The following is a 15,484-nucleotide window of genomic DNA, read 5'->3' on the forward strand; positions in this document are numbered from 1 at the left end:
GGGCTGACAGGTCTAACAGTGATCTATCCAGGTGATGGATGTTATCAAAGGCAGTAAACATCCCAGGTATCCAGGGACTAAGATTAGTGATTCTGAGTTCGCATTGTCCGGTCTTCCAGGTGGAAGTACAGGTCCCACAAGGAGGATAAAGTAGCTTGCATCAAGTATGAAGAGTGTGACAAAGTCTGCAATGGTGTTGTGAAGTTGGTGCAAGTCCTGGTGGTCTGTAGATGAGGGTACCATGAAAAATGAAGTTGGTTATGGCGTGAGGTTTGAATGAAAGGGGTTTCATATTATTGTGGGATGTATCCGGGGAGGTGGTATAGCAGATGACATCCTTGCAAATGATGGTTATTCCCACCGAGCTTGTGCAGTATGTCCTGCTTGCCGATCTTATAGATGGGATGAACAGCTGTGCTGATGACCCGGGCTGATGCGGGGTTCAGTCAGGTCTCTGTGAAGAACAGTCGGTTCGGTGAGTGGTCATGTAGCAGGTCCTCTACCTCTGTTTTCTACCTAGTCTAATTGCAGCTGGGTCTGGTGGCTTAGTGGACTAATGCGTCCACTATGCAGGCGTTTGTTCAACCTCATGGTCACAGGTTCAAACCCCGGCAGGTCCACTTAGCCTTTCTGAGGTCTATATGATGAGTACCTTTAAGTTGGGTGACAAACATGTTATTCTGCATCAAGATACCAATTGGTGAGCGTGCGCTTTACAAAAACACATGTTATATTTTGTTAGTGAGTGAATGGTTGTTAAGGAGCATGCATGAGAGTGTGGATTGTTGTGTGGTCTGTGGCTGGTTGTTGCGAGCCTGTGGGGGTTGGATGCTGCCTGAACGCTAAAGGTGTAGGGTGGGTGTAGGAGAGTGCATGTGAATTGCGGGACACAGGAGAATGTTCCCGTGCTGTTCTGGTGCAGCGCAGGCGAGCAGTGGCCGAGGTTGATGGCACTGATGATTTGGCTTGCTAGAGATGGAAGGGAGAAGAGCCTAGGTTTCTGGTGAGCCCACATGACCTTGACCTTGACATGCCTTGAGAGCTGCAGTGGCACGTTCACTGTGCATCCACACTGTGTCTGCCATTAAGTACGTCTTGGGAGGGGGAAGGAGATCAGGAGATAATGTCACTTCCTATTCAGATGGTTGATGGGAAATCCATGTAAAAAACTGTCATAAGAAGAGGGGATAAAAGTATCCTCTTTCCCACCCTCATTGTGTTTAGAGTCACAGCTGATAAGACAATGAAGCCTCTGCTGGTAGAGGAACAGGTAGAGTCAGGCAGTAAAAGGACCGGGTACACTTTAGTAAATTGCGTAACATGCCATCGGTCGAGATCCGTCTGAAGTCTGTTTGGGGTCAGACATTGGAAGCTGCACCAGATCCTCTACCAATGTGGGTGGCATTGCAATGCTGACATGGGCACGGAACGGATCACGCTGGTCATACTTCAGAAGAGGACATGGATATCGGAGTCAGTATAGTTACTAGAACAGACCTTATAGGGTCACACAGAGTCAAGTGTGGAAACCAAACTGCAGGTCCATGTGGTTGTTGGGGTCTGAAGGAGCAACAGACGGAGCTGGAAGTGTGCACAGAACCTGCAGCATGGCCTCTCTGAAGACTTTGATCTACTAAGGCAATCTGGGTTCACCGGAATCAGTAGGGAATCTACTCCACAAGAGGATCAACTGACAGGGTGATGCCCTGGCACCGCCTCCTTGGATACTGAGTAGCAGGATGGTGTTTAATCATGCTTGGCTTTTTTTTTTTTTGGAAAACCTTTATTCAAAAAGTAAGGAGATACATGCGCAGGCCCACAACCACCATGGCCGGCCGCAAAGCCAGTAAATAGGAACAGGAGAAACTTAGGTCGATCAACAATGATATTACGAGTTATTCCAGACGTGGCTGTAAGGTCCGTAACACAGGATAGGAGGTTTTCATTTTAAATTTAAGAGAAGAGTAGGGGCTGCAACAACAAGGACATCACACCTTACAGGAGAAATACACCAAGGAGACGAGGGGGGATGTGCCCCACTGGCAGTCGGAGACAGACTATGACTCCAGCAACTATGAAATCTAAGCGGCCGCGGCGGCCAAACTGGGCAGCAGGCGACGCTACAGAAAGCAACATCGCTAAGTATCCTCCCAGAGAGCCGACCCCCCCAAGAACAGAGAAACAGAGGCATGTTGAGATGCCAGCAAAAGAAAAAAAAAAGGTGTAAGACCAAGAGACAGCCAACCCTACTAAAGAGGAAAAGACCCTCCCAAAGCCGGAAAAGAGCGATAGGGACCATAGAACAAAACAAACTAAAAAACAAACCCCCCCCCCGCACCCGCCACCCTGCACCCCTGTAATGGCTACGGCCTAACCCACTAACAGCTTGCCTGTCGCCCCGGAACTGCCCCACAGAAGGGAAAAGATAAAAGAAGTGGAGGAGGAGAAAGACAGACACACTCCCGGACACCCGCTACCCCCCGCCGGCAGTGACTTCCCCAAGGCACAATCATCGTCAATCAAAGCAAACATTTATCAGTAACACGGGGAGGACAGTCACCAGGAAGAGCCCCCCCCACCCCAGCGCCCGGTGAGAAACTCGGTACAATCCCGGTAAAAAGGGGAACTGAGCAAACCCAGAAAAGTAAAAGTCAACCCTGAAAGGATCACGGGGAGACCTATCGCCAGAGGCACAGCAAATGCGATCAGGAAAAGCGTCTCAGGTAGTCCAAGGCAGTGGCGAGGAGCAAGAACAACACAAAGTTGGAATCAGCCCTGACCAGTGCGAATCCTTCCAGTGGCACGCGCCATCCAAGCCACAACCGAGCAGAGGCAGACAAAGCGTCCACGGCAGTCCGAGGCACTGAAGATGGAACAAGGTCCGAACACAAAATGGCGGCCTCCGCCGTACAGACGGGCCAGGATGAAGAAAAATGGCAGTCCCTTACGACAGGACCCTGAGACTCGGCGTTGACGATCAGGACCTCCAGCGACGATACTCCATTGAATAGAAAACGTGAGGGGAAGACCAAGCACTGTGACGGCTAAAGGAGAAGTGGAGCAGAAAACTTCTAAATGGGCAAAGTCAGGCTGCCACTCGGGAACCTTAAAATGGCGGGTCAAATCGCTCGCCGGGACCACAAAGTGCTGTTTAGGTGTCGCAGCGTCAGTGGCCGGTCGCGGGCAAACATCGTCCAGTTTTGCCGCCATAGAGACATATGTGACGGTGAATTGGGAGCGGAGCGCCCCAATTGCTGCCATTACGGATCTCAACGAAAGTGCGCCATCTGCACCCTCCATCCCGGGGCCCAGAGGACGGAGGGGGATATTACCCCCAGACCACATCGCTGGGCTTCGTGCACACAGTCAGGCGATCTCAACAACAGGGGCACCCCGAACTGGCACTCTCAACACAGCCACCGGCCGCGGGAGCAGCCCGTCAACCCCGGACCAGGAAACAGGGATCCGGGCACACAGCCCCCAGCCACGGCTCAGGAGGATAACAGCACGTAATGATGCCTCGTCCCCGGCACCCTCCATTAACGAGGCCACAGATCGAAAATGCAAAGAGTTATTCGAATCCGGAAGACCGGTCACAATCTGGGTCCCACAGCCGATGTTGACCAGTCCCCACTCGGATGGTTCAGGAATCGAGGTCCCGGCGGCAGCCCTGGAGTAGGCCGAAGATGGGACACGACATAACTCCGTCACCGAATAAGGTAGGAAGTCCGGGATGGCACCGTTGGCATCAGGCAACCTTCATGCACCCAGGCAGAGGGCATGGGGGGAGGATAGACAACAGGATAGATGAGCCGCCGGCGGAGGTCGACGGAGCCGGGAGCTTATGCGGCCATCTTGGTTCGCAACGTAGCTCCTCCCCTCCCATGTTTGGCTTTTTATGCTTCTGGTTGGACTTTGATTTGGAATTTCTGAAGGACTTCAATTGAAAGATAGACTTCTCAAGGGAGCAGCTAGGGAGTAAGAGTGAGTCTGCGACGTGCCCTGAAACGGGAGAGGAACTTACACAAGTGTCTTGACTTCTTCTCAAGATTACGATGTACACCTGTGCATCTCAGTTACGGATCACCTTTAGATGCAGGAGGTCACATTTGTTGCAGAACAGAGTTGTGTCCTGAGCCAAAACACCAGAAACACACATTGTGTGGGTATTCTGAATAGACTAAACCATGCGCCCACTAAAGTACTTGGGGTAAATTTAGTCTTTAATTCCTTATCATGAGGACTGATTACAGGTGTATGGTGTACCATTCATTTGTTTTTTGCTGGAATTATTTTCATGAATTTGCCTCCTTTTATGAAAAATTATATTTGAGTTGAATGATTGAAACCATTAAGTGTAATAAGGAAATACTGATAGCACACTGAGGTGTAGACATGGGTGGTACTTTTAGATTTTGCTTAGAAATTCTAAGACACTTTGAGATTAGGGACCCGATGTACACTAAACCAATTGCAAATAGTGGTTGCAAATTGTGCATTGTCTCTTTGCAGCTTATGTACTAATAGATTAAGTTACAATATCTCCCGTCGCAGAACAACATGCCTAACTAATATTATTTAGGCAGGTTGCTATTTAGCATTTAGCATAAATGTACGGATGGCGATTTGCAAGGAACAGTCAAGTCAAGTCATACAATTTGTATAGCGCACTACATACCCAGAGGGTTTCAAGGCGCTTAGGATGGGGAGGAGGATTATTTGTCAAATATCCACGTTTTAAGCTGCTTTCTGAACGCTAGGTGATTCTGGGTGAGGCGAAGGTAAGCGGGGAGTGAGTTCCATGTTTTGGCAGCCAGGTAAGAAAAGGATCTGCCTCCCATGGTGGTCTTGTTGATGCGAGGTACAGTGGCGAAGGCTTGGCTGGAAGAGCGTAGTTGGCGGGAGGGGGAGTAGAAGGACATTCGAGAGTTGAGGCAATCTGGTCCGATGTCGTAGAGTGATTTGTGTGCGTGGGTAAGCAGTCGGAAAGTGATCCTCTTATTGACGGGTAGCCAGTGGAGGTCTTTAAGGTGACCAGAGATGTGTTCATTGCGTGGGATGTCTAATATGAGCCTGGCTGAGGCGTTTTGGATTCGTTGTAGTTTCTTCTGGAGTTTAGCGGTGGTACCTGCGTAGAGGGTGTTTCCTTAGTCCAGTCGGCTCGTGACTAGAGCGTGGGTGACTGTTTTCCTTGTTTCGGAGGGGATCCAGCGAAATGTTTTTCTGAGCATGCGAAGAATGTTGAAGCAGGAAGAGGATACGGCGCTGACTTGTCTGTTCATTGAGAGTGAAGAATCCAGGATGACGCCAAGGTTCCGTGCGTGGTCTGTCGGGATGGGTGCTTTTCCGAGGGCTTCCGGCCACCAGGAGTCGTCCCATGCAGAGGGGGATGTACCTAAGATGAGGACTTCTGTTTTGTCTGAGTTCAGTTTCAGACGGCTTTGTTTCATCCATTCGGCGACTTCTTTCATTCCTTCGTGTAGGTTAGTTTTGGCGGTGCTGGGGTCCTTGGTGAGAGAAAGGATGAGTTGAGTGTCATCCGCGTAAGAGATGATGTTGAGGTTGTGTTGGCGGGCGATGGCCGCGAGGGGGCTCATGTATACGTTGAAGAGGGTGGGACTGAGTGAGGATCCTTGAGGTACGCCGCAGATGATTTCAGAGGCCTCGGACTTGAATGGTGGGAGGCGGACTCTCTGGGTTCTTCCGGTGAGGAACGAGGTGATCCATTCCAGTGCTTTTCCTTGGATTCCGATGTTTCTGAGGCGTTGTAAAAGGGTGCTGTGGCAGACTGTGTCGAAGGCTGCAGAGAGGTCGAGGAGGATGAGGGCGACTGTGTCTCCATTGTCCAGTAGAGTTCGAATGTCGTCTGTTGCTGCGATGAGGGCGGTCTCTGTGCTGTGTTTGGCTCGGAAGCCAGATTGTGAGGGGTCGAGTGATTTGTTGGCTTCGAGGAAGGCGGCGAGCTGGTTGTTGACGGCTTTCTCGATGACTTTGGCCGGGAATGGAAGAAGCGAGATGGGGCGGTAGTTTTTGAGTTCGGTGGGGTCCGCTGTGGGTTTTTTCAGAAGGGCGGTGAGTTCAGCGTGTTTCCAGTCTTCTGGGAAGGTAGCGGAGTTGAAGGAGTAGTTGATGACGTCTCGGAGGTGCGGAGCTATGACGGAGTCTGCTTTGTTGAAGATGTGGTGAGGGCATGGGTCTGTGGGGGATCCAGAGTGGATGGAATTCATCAGGCGGATGGTGTCCTCAGTGGAGATTGGGTTCCAGGCGTTAAGGGTATTTCCGGGGGGTAGATGGTCAGCAGATGGTAGGGTGGGTTGGCTTCCGGGTTGGTTGTCAAAGCTGTTGTGGATGTCAGCAATCTTGTTGTGGAAAAAAGAGGCTAGGGAGTCGCAGAGGGTTTGAGAGGGGGTGATGTCGTTGGAGTTGGCCGAGGGGTTGGAAAATTCCTTGACGATGTTGAAAAGTTCCTTGCTGTTGTGGGCGTTGTTGTCAAGTCGATCCTTGAATGCTGTTTTCTTGGCTTTTCGGATCGGTTGGTGGTGAGTACGGGTGGCGCTTTTGAAGGCGTCCTTGTTGCTGGTGGATGGGTCTTTTTTCCAGGCCTTTTCGAGGGAGCGGCACAGTTTCTTGGACTTCTTGAGATCATCGTTGAACCAAGAGGCCTTCTTGTTGCCAAGTTTGTGTTGACGTTTTTTCAGTGGTGCTAAGGTGTCGGCGGTGTTGGATAACCAAAGGGTGAGGTTGGAGGCGGCTTCGTTGGCGTTAGAAGAGAGGGCTGGGGAGGTTTGAAGGAGCGATGTGGAGATCTGATCCGTGGTGATTTTGTTCCAGTTTCTTTGTAGAGTTGGTTGGCGGTGGATGATGGGTTTCGGCTTGTTGTAGGTGAAGTGAACGCAGCTGTGGTCAGTCCAGAGGAGATCCGTAGTGTGGCTGAAGGAGACATGGTTGCTGGAGGTGAAGATGGGGTCGAGTGTGTGACCTGCGATGTGGGTGGGGGAAGTGACCAGTTGTTTAAGTCCGAGGTTGGCGAGGTTGTCTAAGAGGGTGGCGGTGTTGCGGTCGTTGATCTTTTCAAGGTGGAAGTTGAGGTCTCCCAGAAGGATGTAGTCTTTGGAGGGGAGCGCGTGTGGGGTGATGAAGTCCGTGATGTCTTCACTGAATTTTGCGCGGGGTCCTGGAGGTCTGTAGAGGAGGGTGCCTCTAAGAGTTGTCTTGGGGTCGATGTGGATCAGGAAGTGAAGGTGTTCGGAGTTTGCGAGGTTGGCGTCGGAGCTGGTAGAGATGCGGATGGATTTCTTATGGACGATAGCGATTCCTCCTCCTGTATGGTCGGTGCGGTCCTTGCGTGTGATCTTATAGTCGTCAGGGATAGCGATGGCGATGTCAGGGGCGGAGGAGGCGTTCATCCATGTTTCCGTTAGGAAGGCGACGTCAGGAGAGGTGGTGTCTAGTAGGTTCCAAAGGTCAATGGCGTGCCTGTGGACCGAGCGGGTGTTGAGAAGGATGCATTCTAGGTGGTTGGGGTCGGGAGTCAGTGGTGTGGACGTAGCGGAGATGTTGTCGGTGCCGCTGAATTTGCAGGAGTAGCATGAGAACGGTCCATGGGTGTGTCCAGGAGCGGCTTGGACGCAGTTGGGGGCGCGACCGGGGTTAAGGGTTAGGAGGGTGGCGGCATCATAGGTAATGCGAGGGGGCTGGGAGGGACGGGGGCCAGGGGCTCTGGCGCTGGGCGCGGTCCAGGCGCGGACGGGCGTAGACGGGCTTACCTTTGGCGCACCTTCGGCGCGGGTTGGGCGCGGACGCTGCGCGTGAACGCTGCGCGCGGGAACTCCTGTCATATATGGATAGTGGAGGGGGAGGGGCGAGGGCGTCTTAGCTGGGAGGCGGGGCGGGCTCAGGTCAGCACGGAGCACAACAACAACAGATCTAAAATGGAGGGGGGAGTCGAGCAGGGCGCCGGGGGTATCGCGCAGTGAAGTCTATGTCAGAGCAACAATGGTGCGAGGTGCTGTTAAAATACTTAATTAGCTGTTCTACAATCAAATGAAAATGCACAGGTCGAAAAAAGTCACAAACACACAATGCAGCGCACTTCGAGAAATCAGACAATGCAGCGCACTACACGATATCGGCAAGCAGGCGAGTTCAAAGCAAAGCAGGCGAGTTAAATGTAAATAGTTTATCCGTTCTAAGCCGGGTACAATCACGCAATGCAGCCAAACGATACCGCTTCAGGTGGAGAGGCAGGGGAGCGACCACTCATCCCGTTGTTTGGATTCCCAAATGAGTATTTTTTTTTTAATAGCATAGCAGCCTGCTTTCCTTAACTGTTATGTTAAGGGTTTTATGAAGCGCGCAGCTGCCTCAGCAACAGAGCATCCGAGCGCTGGAAATATCGCTGCCCTAACCAATCCAAGAATACACAGAAGGCAATTATGCGGAGAAGTGTTGGGTTTTGATGGCTTTAAGAAGGAGGTAGTGATCTTGAATATTTCTAATATATACAGGGAGAAGTTCCAAAGCTTAGGAGCAAAAAATCGGAAGGAGCGTCCTCCGGCCCATGCTCTCTTAAACCAAGGAACAAGCGCTAGATGCTGGTCCGTGGAGCGCAGCCGACGGGTAGGTCTATAGGGCGCCATGAGGCTAGCCAGGATAGCGGGAGGTTGGAGAAACATAATTCTGTGGGCAATACATAGAGTCTTAAATTGAATATGTTTCTCCACCGGCATCCAATGTAGTTTGCGGATGGAACTAGCGATGGAACAGATTTTCAGCAGACCAAGGAGAGCCCGGGCTTCTGCATTTTGTGCCCTTTGTAAACCAATATCCGATATGAAGGGAGCTCGCATAGTCCAATCTAGAGAGTACCGTGGCCTGAATATTTACCTGACGGATGGCAGGTGCGAAAAACCCAGCAACGGTTTAAGCCCACGTAGGAGCCAAAACATACTCCGGCTATTAATTTATTCTGGGTTTGAAAGGAAAGAGCAGAGTCTATCAAGACACCTAGAGTTTTTATTGCCGGTTTAGGAGCCGGACGAGGGCCCAAAGAGGACGGCTTCCAGAGGTCACTCCACAGATGGATGTCTTTGCCCACCACCAAGATCTCTGATTTATTAGCATTGAGCTGAAGACAATTGGCCGTCATCCAATCTGCAATAGCAGTTAGATCTTCCTGGAACTTAAGTGCACCCTTTCCTGAGTAGAATCCTGCGGAACCCCTTGATGGACGGCATGTACCTGAGAGCAGAAGGGAGGGACAGACACCTGGAATGTACGTTCAGCAAGGAAGGAGGTGAGCCAGCCCAGAGCAGAGCCACCGACACCGATGTCCTCCAGACGCTGCAGCAGGATCCGATGGGATACAGTGTTGAACGCAGCACTCAGAGCCAATAAGATTAGAGCTGAGGTGCAACCGACATCTAACATGCCCCTCAGAAGTTCTGCTACAGCCAGAAGGGCGGACTCAGTGCTGTGCAGAGGCTGAATGCCGTTCTGGGATGGGTCCAGCAGATTATTGTTTTCTATGACGTTTATAAGAATGGCATTAATATGTGTTTCGGTGATCTTGGAAATCAGCGGGAGGATGGAGATAGGGCGGAAACGCTCAGGTTTGGAGGCATCCAACCTGGGCTACTTTAACAGAGGAACCACCTTGGCATGTTTCCAGGAAGTGGGAACCACCACAGAGGATAAAGATAGATTGATACGTTTACAGAAGGGAGAGAGAAGTTGAGGCAAACATTTCAGGAAGAGATCAGGTTTAAGAGAGTCTGCTGGGGATCCTGGTTTCCATTTACTACAGATCGTATGCATTGCCTTCTCACTGAGTGCCGGAAAAGCAGAGAGAACCTGTGCTTCACATGCTCGTGGAGAAGGACTAGCCCTAGTCTCAATGTGGGGAAAGGTTTTATAGATATCCTTGACCTTCTTGATAAAGAAGGCCGCCAGGCTCTTGCACTGCTGATTAGAGGTACGGCGGATGGCTGGAGGTTGCCCTGAGGCTTTGAGCTGCTTGAGCAGGGAGAAGACACTTTTAGCAGGGTTACTGCTAGAGCTAATTCTATTGGAACCCATACTAATTTAATTAGAAAAAAAGAAAGAAGAATCAAAGTTTCATGTTTGGGGCCATGACCTGCTCCTCAAATCTCCCTCCCGGCTCCCTAAGTCATCATCTCGCCCAACATTATTCCCAAAAGAGAAGCTGTCTAACGGTAAAAGCTTCTCCTTTCCAAATTGGTTTCTACTTTCTTTCAGGAATCAGTAACTTTTCTATGATTTACTACAACATTTTGCAGCAAACCATTGAAACCTCCCATTATGACTCAGACAGAAGCCCCTTTCTATTTGTGATTCCCAAAGCAGCACTGGCAAATCTGGTCAGACCAGCCCACATACAGTGCAACGGGATGCAGCGAGCGAGCCTGACCACTACAAGGAGGGTTTTGGGGGGTTCTGCCCTCCCAAGAAGATTTTGACAAAAATTGCAAATTTTGCAACACATTTTTCACTACACATTCAATTGTATTGGCTTTTAAAGCATAGTAAACGATGACCTTACACTGCACCAGAATTCAACAATCTTTACTGGGTTCTTCAATTATTCCCATACAATACCCATCCCGCTTGGAAACGCCCGCACTGCGGCGGAATTACCGCCGCGGTTAACGGGTTAATCACCAGTTATTTTGACACTTTTATTATTACCCAAAAACTACTGGACACACTCTGCAGCAGGTGCTTTCACAACTGTTGCACTGCTAAACAAACGGCCCCCAGACGGCCCCCAGTAACAAAACTGGCCCAAACCCTTTCAGCCTCCTGAGGAAAAGCCTAATGCCCGGTATGGCCAGTCCGGCCTAGCTCGGAGGGTTTACAATGGAAAATGGCTTTGTGTATCTGGTCCTAAGCTCCAAGGGGAGGTTCAAGGATTTCTCGCTGCAGATTAGGATTGTAATTTATTAACTGTACAGTAACAAAAAGTCTCTGTGACAAAAGCAGTAACCCACTAAGCTACGCACATAAAATACTGTACTGTGATATGCATGGTACAAGTCCTTCGCTGCAAGCATATTAACCCTCTGCACTACATTAGATGAGTCAAAACTCCCCCTATACAAAACTCTGATCTCTCTCCAGCAGGAACATTTATCACCAGAGTTATTTTAGCACTTTTATTATTGCTTGAAAACTACTGGACACGCTCTGCAGCAGGTGCCTTCACAACTGCTGCACTGCTACAAAAACAGCCCAGTAACAAAACCAACCCCCCAACCTTTCAGCCTCCCAAGGAAAAGCCCAATGCCCGGTATAGCCAGTCTGACCTTGCTTGCCGGGTTTATAGTTGAAAACGGTTTTGTGTATCTGACGCTAAGCTCCATTTGAAAGTTCAGGCGTCATTTCTTGAAGTAAACTGATTTTGTTCTAGTAAGAATCCCTTCAATGTGAATAACATCTACAAATTTAAAATAGATTCCAAAGTATAACCTTAAATACCTATTCACTTTCATTGTATGCTGCAGGTGTTAACATTGTAATTATATTAATAAAAGGATCTCCCCCTACAGAGATCACGTTTGAGAGCTTTCACTGTAAGAAATGCAGTGTTATTAAAACCTAGAGGAAACCATGAAATATGGAAAAATATTTAATTGTTCGTTGTGAAATATAGATTTTTATCAAAATACCCCTAAACCACTCTGCAAAGTTTAAACATTATTCGGGCAATTGGGTTATGGGGGGAAACAGAGGACTACATTATGTGGTATGGTTATCTAAAGTATGTGTCAAAAAAGGCTAATTTTGTGGCTATATAGTTTTACTGCACTGAGGAAGCAATGCTTAATGCCGGGGCTTTGAGAAATCCACTCGGCATGGCGAGTCGGATTTAATCAGGGCGAGCTATTTTTAGGGCTTACCAGCCCAGTTTGGCAAGAGTACTGAAGCTGGTAAAGAATAGGTGTTCAATTCATTTAGAAAGAGAATGTACAATAAATATTGCTTTTAAATCTTATTTTTATCTTGTCAGAGTTGCAGCCTTTTCGAATGTCAGCTTATATCTTCAAACAAATAACTGCTAATTTTGCCCTGGAGATTGGTGTTTACTTTTTTTTGTCGGACAGCAAAGTTTGAAGATTTTGTAAAGTAACCTGTCTGACACCGTGCTGGGCACACAACATTTATTTAACTTGTAAATTAACTGTACAAATACATCAGAATCTATTTCAGTAACTAGGAAAGCACTTTTTTGTAAATCTGAAGTGAGATGAAAAACAAAATTTCTCTAGCAAAATGTTGCATCGATTGTGTCAGGGTTCACTGCCACCAGGCCCTCCTGGGTATCGTGGGGTCGGATGAGCTACCTTTGTCTGGCGTGTCTGCTATTGCACGTAGTTTTACAGAGTATTATGCTCAGCTATATACCCCCATGGAATGCCACCCGGCGGAAGTCATTGATCTTTTCCTGGACGATCTCCCGCCGAAGGCACTTCCAGATGAAGTTAGGGAAAAACTGGAGGAGCCACTTACCGATGAAGAATTAGGGGCGACCTAGGAGAGCTAAACTCGGGCAAGGGACCTGGCCCTAATGGCTTTCCGTGCAAATTGTTTAAGAAATATTTTCGGCAGCTGGGGCTCCACTACCGCAGGGTGGTGGATGCCAGGGACCGGAGGTGTCTGCCCAGTGACAGGAGGCATGTGGAGATAGAGGTCTTCCTCAATCCCGGTAGACCGCCAGAACACCACGCCTCGTATCGCTCTATCTCCCTCCTGAATGTGGAGGCTAAAATATTAGCTAAGGCACTGCCGAACCGTCTCCGCCCCCATATCACCCTACTTGTCCATCCGGACCAGGCTGGGTTCATGCCCCAGCGTGCAACCAGCCATAATATCAGGCGGGCACATGTGGCGTCGCGACGGTCCAGGGATTGGGAGAACGGACAGCGCTTCTGCTGGCAGATATGGACAGGGCGTTCGATTTCCTGAGTTGGATCTATTTATTTGCGCTACTGCAGCGGCGGAATTTCGGACCGCGTTTTTTGTCCTACCTAACCCTGTTGCACACTGACTTGACGGCATCGGCGTGAGTTGCGGGCTTCGTTACTTCAGGTTTTTCTATTGGGCGGGGCACCAGGCAGGGGTGTCTGCTTTTCCCATATCTTTTTGCTCTAGCAAAGGAACCCTTGGCTGCCTGGGTGCAGATGGATCCTAAGGTGTCCGGTTTTGAGTGGGCGCACGGACACTCTGATCGCTTCGCCCTTTATGCAGTTGATGTATTGTTTTTCCATACCAATCTGGAACGCGCGGGCCCTCAATTGATGCGCATCATGCAGATCTTTGGGGGAAACGTCGGGTCTATATATGAACCCTCGGAAGTCTACCTTGTGGGTATTGGGAGCTCTGTAGTTGGGCATCGCCGGTACAGGTGGTGTACGGGGGCATGAAATATTTGGGGGTGTATCTGTCTGATTCCCCCACCACGGCTTGGGAGCAAAAGCTCGCACCTGTATGGGAGTGTGTGGATATTAAGAACTGGTCCCATATGCCCCTTTCAATCTACGGCCGATCAGCCATTTTTAAGATGGTGTTGCTCCCGCGATTATTGTATCAACTACAAAATCATCCCTACCAGATTCCCCCACGGTGATTCCGGCAGGTGAACTCTGCCCTGGGTCAGTTCCTGTGGGATGGGGGAGCCGTGAGGGTAGCTGTCCAGACGTGCTTATCTACGTATTGTGGGGGGCTGGTAACCTCCGATATCTGGTCTTATTATGTTGCATCGCATCTACTTGTCTTAAATGAGTGGTGGTATGGAGACAGAGCGGACCCAGCCTATGCCGTGGAGGGGTGCTGCATGGGTGACCAGTCCCTACACACTCCTTTATTCTGCCCCGTTGAGGTGTCCCCTACCATCTGCCACACGGATTGTTTTTCAGCTTTGGAGGCAGGCCTTGCAGAGGATGGACTGGTGGAATAAACTGACTAAGGAGACCCAACTTTGGTACAACGGCCGCTTCCCACAATTGCTGATTCTTTCCGAGTTTCGTGATTGGGACAACATTGGGATTTCCACTCTGGGCGACGTCTTGCGGGGCACGATTTTAAAATCCTTTCAGGACATCCAGAAGGATTTCCAGATGCCAAAGACCCAATTCTTCAAATATGTGCAAATTAGGCATGCTATCTATCCCAGCTTGGAGGGTCTGGACTCATTGCTGGAGTTTAGCCCAGTAGAGGCTAAGGTATTTATGGGGACCTCATAGACCATAAGATCTCTAAAATCAATCAATCCCTGGTTCCTCACTGTTCCCCCTCTTTGCAGAATCTGCGGGAGGCCTGTGAGGGAGATCTGGGTCAGATGGAGGAAGAGGACTGGACAGATGCTTTTGCTTTTCCGCGCGGGGTGGCTATTGCAGTGACCCTGCGGCTTATTCAGTTTAAATACCTTCATAGGGTCTATTTTACAAGGGTTAGGCTCTGGAGGGTGGACCTGGTGGTTTCCCCGGTGTGTCTTTGTTGCGGGCACGAGGAGGGAAACCTGCTACACACTATTAGGCATTGCATGGCGCTCGCACGATTATGGAGGGGGGTACTGGCCTGCCTCTCCGAAGTACTGGGGTGGGAGCTTCCTAATTCACCGAAACTTGTCCTCCTCTGTGTGATGGAAGGGATCAGGGGCAACATCTATAAGCGCCATCTTATGCTCCTAGGCTTTACTTTAGCGAAGAAAGATATAGCTAGAGCCTGGAAGGCGGTGGTTGCCACCTCGGTCTCGACTTGGAAAAAAGGTCTGGACTTTTGTATTGGCCTCGAGATTCCAATTTTTGAAGCTAGAGGGTGCCCCGCAAGCACTATAAGATCTGGAGGTGCTGGGTGGATTATCGATGCTTGGAATTGGAGTCGCCGCGGGGAGCCGGGGCCGTGATCGTAACCCAGAGTGACCTGTTGGCCTCTCCCGTTTCCTGAACTTTCATATGGGTTGTCCTTACTTCCACAGCAGGATGTGATATCGTAGACATTGAGCTTCATATAGAGCAATGACAGTCTGGCTTAGAGATATGTTGTTCCAGAATAAGGAGACGGTGCATGCAGGATGGGGAGGGAGGGGGGGATGTTGGGTGTTTGCAGCGATCGATTTTATTTGAATGGCCTATCATATTCTCCTGTTTTAAATGAGTAAAACGGTCAAAGTCAATTCCTTTTCATCGTACATGCAGCAGCTGTCTCTGGGATCCAGAGATCTGCATAATGTTTTATTTTGATAAATAAAAATAAATATAATCTGTTTAAAAAAAAAAACAGGATTTTAATAAGATCAAAACAAATCAGAATATGAGTGATATGCAAATAATAAATATTTGCTGAAACTGGATTTCCACACAGTCATGTGTATGCAATATAGTTTTATCAGTAAAACTGCATGAGAGTGGGCACGTTTGTGACCATTTTCAAGGAAACTGTCTGTCTGTAAAGAACAGTGTGCTAA

The sequence above is a fragment of the Lissotriton vulgaris genome, chromosome 8 (assembly GCF_964263255.1).
Source record: "Lissotriton vulgaris chromosome 8, aLisVul1.2, whole genome shotgun sequence".
In the NCBI taxonomy this organism is placed as follows: domain Eukaryota; kingdom Metazoa; phylum Chordata; class Amphibia; order Caudata; family Salamandridae; genus Lissotriton; species Lissotriton vulgaris.